This window comes from Notothenia coriiceps, unplaced genomic scaffold, assembly GCF_000735185.1.
Source record: "Notothenia coriiceps isolate Sejong01 unplaced genomic scaffold, NC01 NC01_scaffold00004068, whole genome shotgun sequence".
In the NCBI taxonomy this organism is placed as follows: domain Eukaryota; kingdom Metazoa; phylum Chordata; class Actinopteri; order Perciformes; family Nototheniidae; genus Notothenia; species Notothenia coriiceps.
Window position 1 is genome coordinate 342,521 of NW_011336769.1, and position 6,042 is coordinate 348,562.

Consider the following 6,042-nt stretch of genomic DNA (forward strand, 5'->3'; position numbering starts at 1 on the left):
CATTAAACATGGGGGAAGCCACATACAGTATACACTTTTATTTTTACCAAAATGAGTTTATGTAAGATTGTGAAATACTGGAAAACCTGATTAAAATAGCCACTGAACTCATTTAACATTGCAGGTAAAGGTGAATGCCTTTCTGTTTTTTGTTTTTTTGTAAAGGTGCACCAGCTGGGATGGTAAACATGGAAAGATTCCATGGTGGTGACCTAAGTGTTTTATATATATGTTACTTATTCGACAGGTTTACTTTGAGTCCAGTGTGTTGTAATGATGATCAGTAAAATTCCCTGTTGCTTTAATGCATTATAGTTTCACTTTAGGCTGCATCCGGTATCAATAAGCTTTATCTGGTGAGAACATTAGCATGAATGAATTTGAATCTTTACCACTTAAAACAAAAGCCAGATGTTCGTGGTTGTTTTATGCATTTTTTTTTACCAGTGGGAAAGAAGCTGTAATGTATAAGCCTATGTATGATGCCTGGAGCAACAGATAAAAAAATGGTGCTTAATAGAGGAATATTCTGAATATTTCCTGCCATGTAATCTTCAGATGTGGATCAGTGATAAATATCCTGACGCTTAATTGTGGTTTATTCCATTTGAAAAGCTGTCACATTCTGTTTTATCTAAGAACAAATTAGACCCATTCCTACACACAAATTAGGCATCAAAAGAACATGAAGATATCGCTTTCGACAGGACTAAGTTAAAAGCATAGATAAAGTTACAAAGCAGACCATTCTAGAAAACCTGTAATCATATGTATACTTACAGATATGTATCAGTGTTTAACCAATTGAAGGGTAGATTGTATCATATCTACTTTTCAAGTGGCTGCACATCTGGATAGATTTAGCTGCATCTAACCATTGCCATTTCACGTGTACCAACGCCAACTGTAAAAGGGTGGAACTTAGTTTTTAATCAGCTAATAAAGCCACTTTTCCCCCATGAGACTATCTAATAATAGTCCATTTGTAAATAACATTACACTGAATATATTGTTCTTAACCTTGCACTATTCTTCCTAATAAAACTCCCTTTTTGTAATTTTGACTTTTGGACATTGGAAACTTGCAAAAAAGATCTGAAAAGGACTACAAAGAGAGCTGTTATTTTGATGAATTGCCGGTCATTGACCACTGGACGCATTTAAAAAGAGCTTAATTATTGACAGTGGCTCTGCTCTCTATCACCATGTAAATCCCTGTGTATATAATACCAAAGCTACCTCTCCAACAGCTTAGACAGCTCATTAATCAACTGATCATACACCATTCTTTCCAAACCCTATCTGTGCATTGTCATGTAATGACAATCATTTAAGACTACAGCTGAATAGTGCAAGAGAACTATGCAACACTCCTTTTAATGCATTGGATTAAACAGACATGTGGATTTGAGAGAAAGCGGGAAGACACTAAAGGCTGTAAAATGGATTATGGCTTAGGATGCTGACTTCTAACTGTAAGAACAATTTGTTTGTCTGCTGGCAGCCGCGATGCGTTTCCTCAGGGGAGCAGGAGGTCACTGGGAGGTGACGGACTGAGCTGCAGCCAAGACACAATAAGCATTTCAATCTTCTTCCACTCTGATCTTTCATTTGGTTTCCACGCGCGAAGAGGGGATCTTAAACCCTGGCTGTTATAAATGACACTCCAGGCATTCCCATTGTTTGTCTTTGGGCTTTTTAGAGAATCATCAAAATACAAAGTAGGCTAGTAGTCTGCTGTGGGGACGAGCCGGGCCGGTCCTCAGGGACCACACTGAGCTCTGCTGACCACCCGAGCCTCCATCACACTGCTCTTTTTTCTGGTACAATATGTTTTCTTGTATACCAATATGTGTATGTGTTTTACCAAAGCAAGCTTTTCACAGTACAATAAATGCTACCAAACTTGAATAGTGAATAGTTTTTAATTTGTGCAGATGGTTGGATGAAAAGATTTTTATTTCTCCATCAGTGCTATCAATCTTCTCATCTCATTCTCAGCAAGAAAGCAGGCGAGTTTAACTGTTTATCAACTTTTAATAACCTGTTAAGCCCCAAAGCCCCCCTCGGCGGGTCCTTTTTTTTCTTTTTTTCACGACACTGTGTCTCAGGCAGTGGCATAGCCACCATAGGGCCAGGGTGGGCCCAGGCCCACCCAGTTTACTCATTGGCCCACCCTGAGAAAGCTTCGGTGTCATTTTTTTATTTTTTATTTTTGTATTATTATTATTATAAAAAAATGTATTCACCCATTGAGAATATCCAAGCATTCAAAGTGAAATTCAAGTGAACAAATATCGAGTTTAATTAATGTTGTATGTGTTTTGTCCTCTGAACCGAACTCATTTACGGTAAAAACTGATTGTTGGTTCCGGTGCGCGCCATAATAACGTGAGAGAGGCAGAGAGCTGCCTGCAAAATAAATGATGGCTCAAAGTTCACTAATGAACTTTAGTTTTTTTTTAAAAGCCAGACTCCAAGAAGAGCCCCCACTGCCCTCATCTAGCAGCGATCTATACGATCATTTTCTGATAACGATGAAATAGCCCCCGCCTCCCTCTCCCCCACGTCTCCCCTCCCCACCTCTCTGCTGCTGGGCCTGTCACAAGAAAAAAAATGTTAACGGGAAACTCTGCCACACGGTTCCTCGTCGCGCGCGGTTGGAAGAGGCGGATAGGTGGGGTTTTTCGTCTGCTGGTGGACAGTCCGGAGAGATATACACAGGGTTGGTTGTAACGGATACATGTAACGGCGTTACGTAATCAGAATACCAAAAATCAGTGATATTCAGCTGGCCGTTCAATCCAATTCAAAACCTTTATTATCCAGTGAAATCCCATTGAGATCAATATCTCTTTTTCAAGGGAGAGCTGCAGCGTAGGTTCCACATGAAGAGCAACAACATAAACAACGAACACAAAAAGGACATCATACAACAACATTTACAGGGATTACAAGGTTACATATCTATCCACATGTACAGTACCAACAGCATCTGATTGTGAGCATCCAACGAGCTTAAAACATGTAGTGGAACCGATTGGTAATTTTCCATTCTTTTTGCAGACTGTTCCAAGTAGTGGAGCCTGCACATCTAAAGCTTGTGAGACTGAACGCATAGCCCAAAAACCGGAAGCTGCGATACTCTGGGGTGCTGATGGTAGCACCCAGGAGTTATCGCAGCTTCCGCGTCGGCTAGCGCAGTCTCACACCACACAGTTACCAATAAGGAGTATGGGAGTTCCCCTTGATTCCATTGGCTCTTGACGGTTAGAAAGAAGATTGTCAATCAGCAAAAATCGAGCAAGGGGGGCCAAGATGATATGGAAAATCCACCCAAATGATCCCAGAAGTGTTTTTTTTTGCTAATCTCTCTAAAAAGGTCAAATTTCAACTGGTTTTTTGCGGATCAATCCATACAGGGTACTTATTACTATGTGTGTTTGGATCTCTAAAGCTTTTAGTCACCATCCCATCATCAAGGTGGTTTTCCACTATAAGTATTTTTTTTTCTTTGGAAGGACACAATAATTACATTTTTTTACTATGTTCAATCTGAAATGACTTTAAAATAAAACATCTATAATTGATCTGACACTGCTACATCCAATCTCACAGATGGTAAACCTGCTGTTGAGAAACATATTATTAATTAACCCTGTTTTAAGTAGGGAAGTTATGGTCATTTGTTCTGGGAATGCTCATTTTCGAGCTGTAAATCCTGAAAAACAGCTCTGATGGCTTACACTGTGTGCTTTAGCACTATTCTAATATTATCAAAATATGGAGTTCCATCATAATACAATATTTCCATTGGAGTGGCTTATTATTCACTCGGGGAAAACACCAAATCAGTTATCTTTAGCAGGATGGAATATATCAAATCTATGATCTATTGATCATACAGATAAACACAAATTCTGTAAGTTTAGTCTGTACCATGAAGGATCCGTCTTCTTTCTTGAAGCTTCTGGCGGCGCTACATAAGTGTCATATGCTAGTTTCCTAAGTCCATATACTGGTATTGTGCCTGATTTTATTGTATGCAATCGTATCTCTCACTTTTGAATACTACTCCAACTGTGTGTATGTACAAAATCAGTTAGGTGCATGTATATAACACGTGTTCTAGTGTCTAAAACTTATAAGCTCAGTGTAGTCAGACATGAAAAGCAAAGAGGGGTAAACATTGAACAGTTCCTTACGCCAAGCAGAGAGAAGAATGAGCATTTGTCTCCGGATCGCCTTAATGGCTAAACATAAATTTAAGCTTGTCATACGCCGTATGATATAGAATCAAGCCAGAAATAGAAAGCTGTAATTAACAGTGATCTTAAGACAGTACAGTCAGGCACAGTTGATCACAATGAAATGTTGAGTCATAACGTGTGCATTACTGTTTTAAAGCTTGTATGTGTTTAACAGGTTGAATAGGTGCCTCAGCCAATCATGAATCAGGACCAGATCTATCAGTTTTACAGTTCAATCTTCTAGCCCAAATCAGGAACACAATCTAAATGCTGTTTAATCTTTGATGCCTTATGTGTGATTCCGAGTATTGAAAGCTGAAGCACAGAGGTTGTAGCTAGTTTCACCAATATCATATTTGTCTTTAATCACAAACAGTGAAAATGTAAGAAAGTGTTAATTATATTCCACATTGGTACATGAGCTGTTACTCATACCTCACCGTGGCTAACTGCGCCAATGAAAAAAACTCAACTCTTTATCTTTACTATTTATGGAACACGACAATACCAGGTTAGTTTTAAGTATGATATTTTGGTTTGGGAAATTTTTGGGGAATTTTGAGAGCAGCGTAAATGTGACTAGCCAGTTTCTCCTCCTCTTTACTAAGTTAGAATTGTTCGCCTTTTCATACAGCTTCATGTTAGTTCACAAACCAATGAGTGGATTGTTAGATTCAATGGTATTATATCTGCTATTTCTAATACTTCTGTCCAGTGTTGCCATCAGGTGTCAACGATGATGTTTAATGCACGAGTGTTTTTTACACAGGACCCTGCAAAAGTATCAGTGAACTGTCATTGATGCTGGTGGTGAATAAAAATGCTATTGTGCTGCTCAGACCGCCAAGCGGTCTCCCCGACTGTACAATCTCCTCAGATATACTTTGCTAAGGTGTGCTAATTAAGCATGAAACAGGCCTCAGTTGCCAACTAACCAGCCCCTCTGTGAACTGAGACCGCATTTAGCAGGAGAAGGCCTCAAGCCCTTGATTTTTTTTAATAAGATTAATTAAAACGAAGATAACAAGCCCATGGGAGAATGAATCACCGCCTTTTGTGTATTTTAATCCAATAAATGATAATCGAAGGCAGCGGTATTAAAAAGGGAGGTCGTGCTCTCAGCCCGCCCGCTGAAGGTGCTGCAGCCTTTGCTCTAGCCCCCAAGCCCACCCACTGTGGCTGCCTTTCCTGAGTGAGTCCAGCTTGGTTTTTTTACACATAATGATTGGTTGCTTTTCCTGACATTCTACTAAGCAACTACTTAAGTCTGAACAGCAGGATGCCATGATTGCTGTTTACATGATGTGATCGATGGGCCATGGTAAAGCCTAAAAGAAATATTTCAGAGTAAAGCTTCATTGGCATGCTTGTGGAGACAGACTTATGAACAGGGTGGAGTTGTGTTGCAGTGTGCTAACACTCAATATGATGTTAAGAATACAAAATGGGGTAGTGTTTTTCCAGGAGCGATGCCATAGTATATTTATAATAAGGTGTTTTTTGATGGGATTTCTCATGAACAGGGAGGTCACTGCCACACCACATGGGCCGATTCTGGATTAGAAGGAAACAATATATTTGGGACTGGCTGAGCTGCATGAAAAAGAAGCGTAAACCAATAGTTTTAAAGAGAAAAGCCATGCATTGCTGATACATAAGTATAAGTCTTAGCCAAATTGTACACTGCTACGGCAAAATGCCTCTGAGTGTTAAGTTGAGTATTTATGAATGTGAGGCCGGTCCACTTTGAGCAGGGTGCTGCCGCTTATTGAGTGTGACGAGGACCATCTGG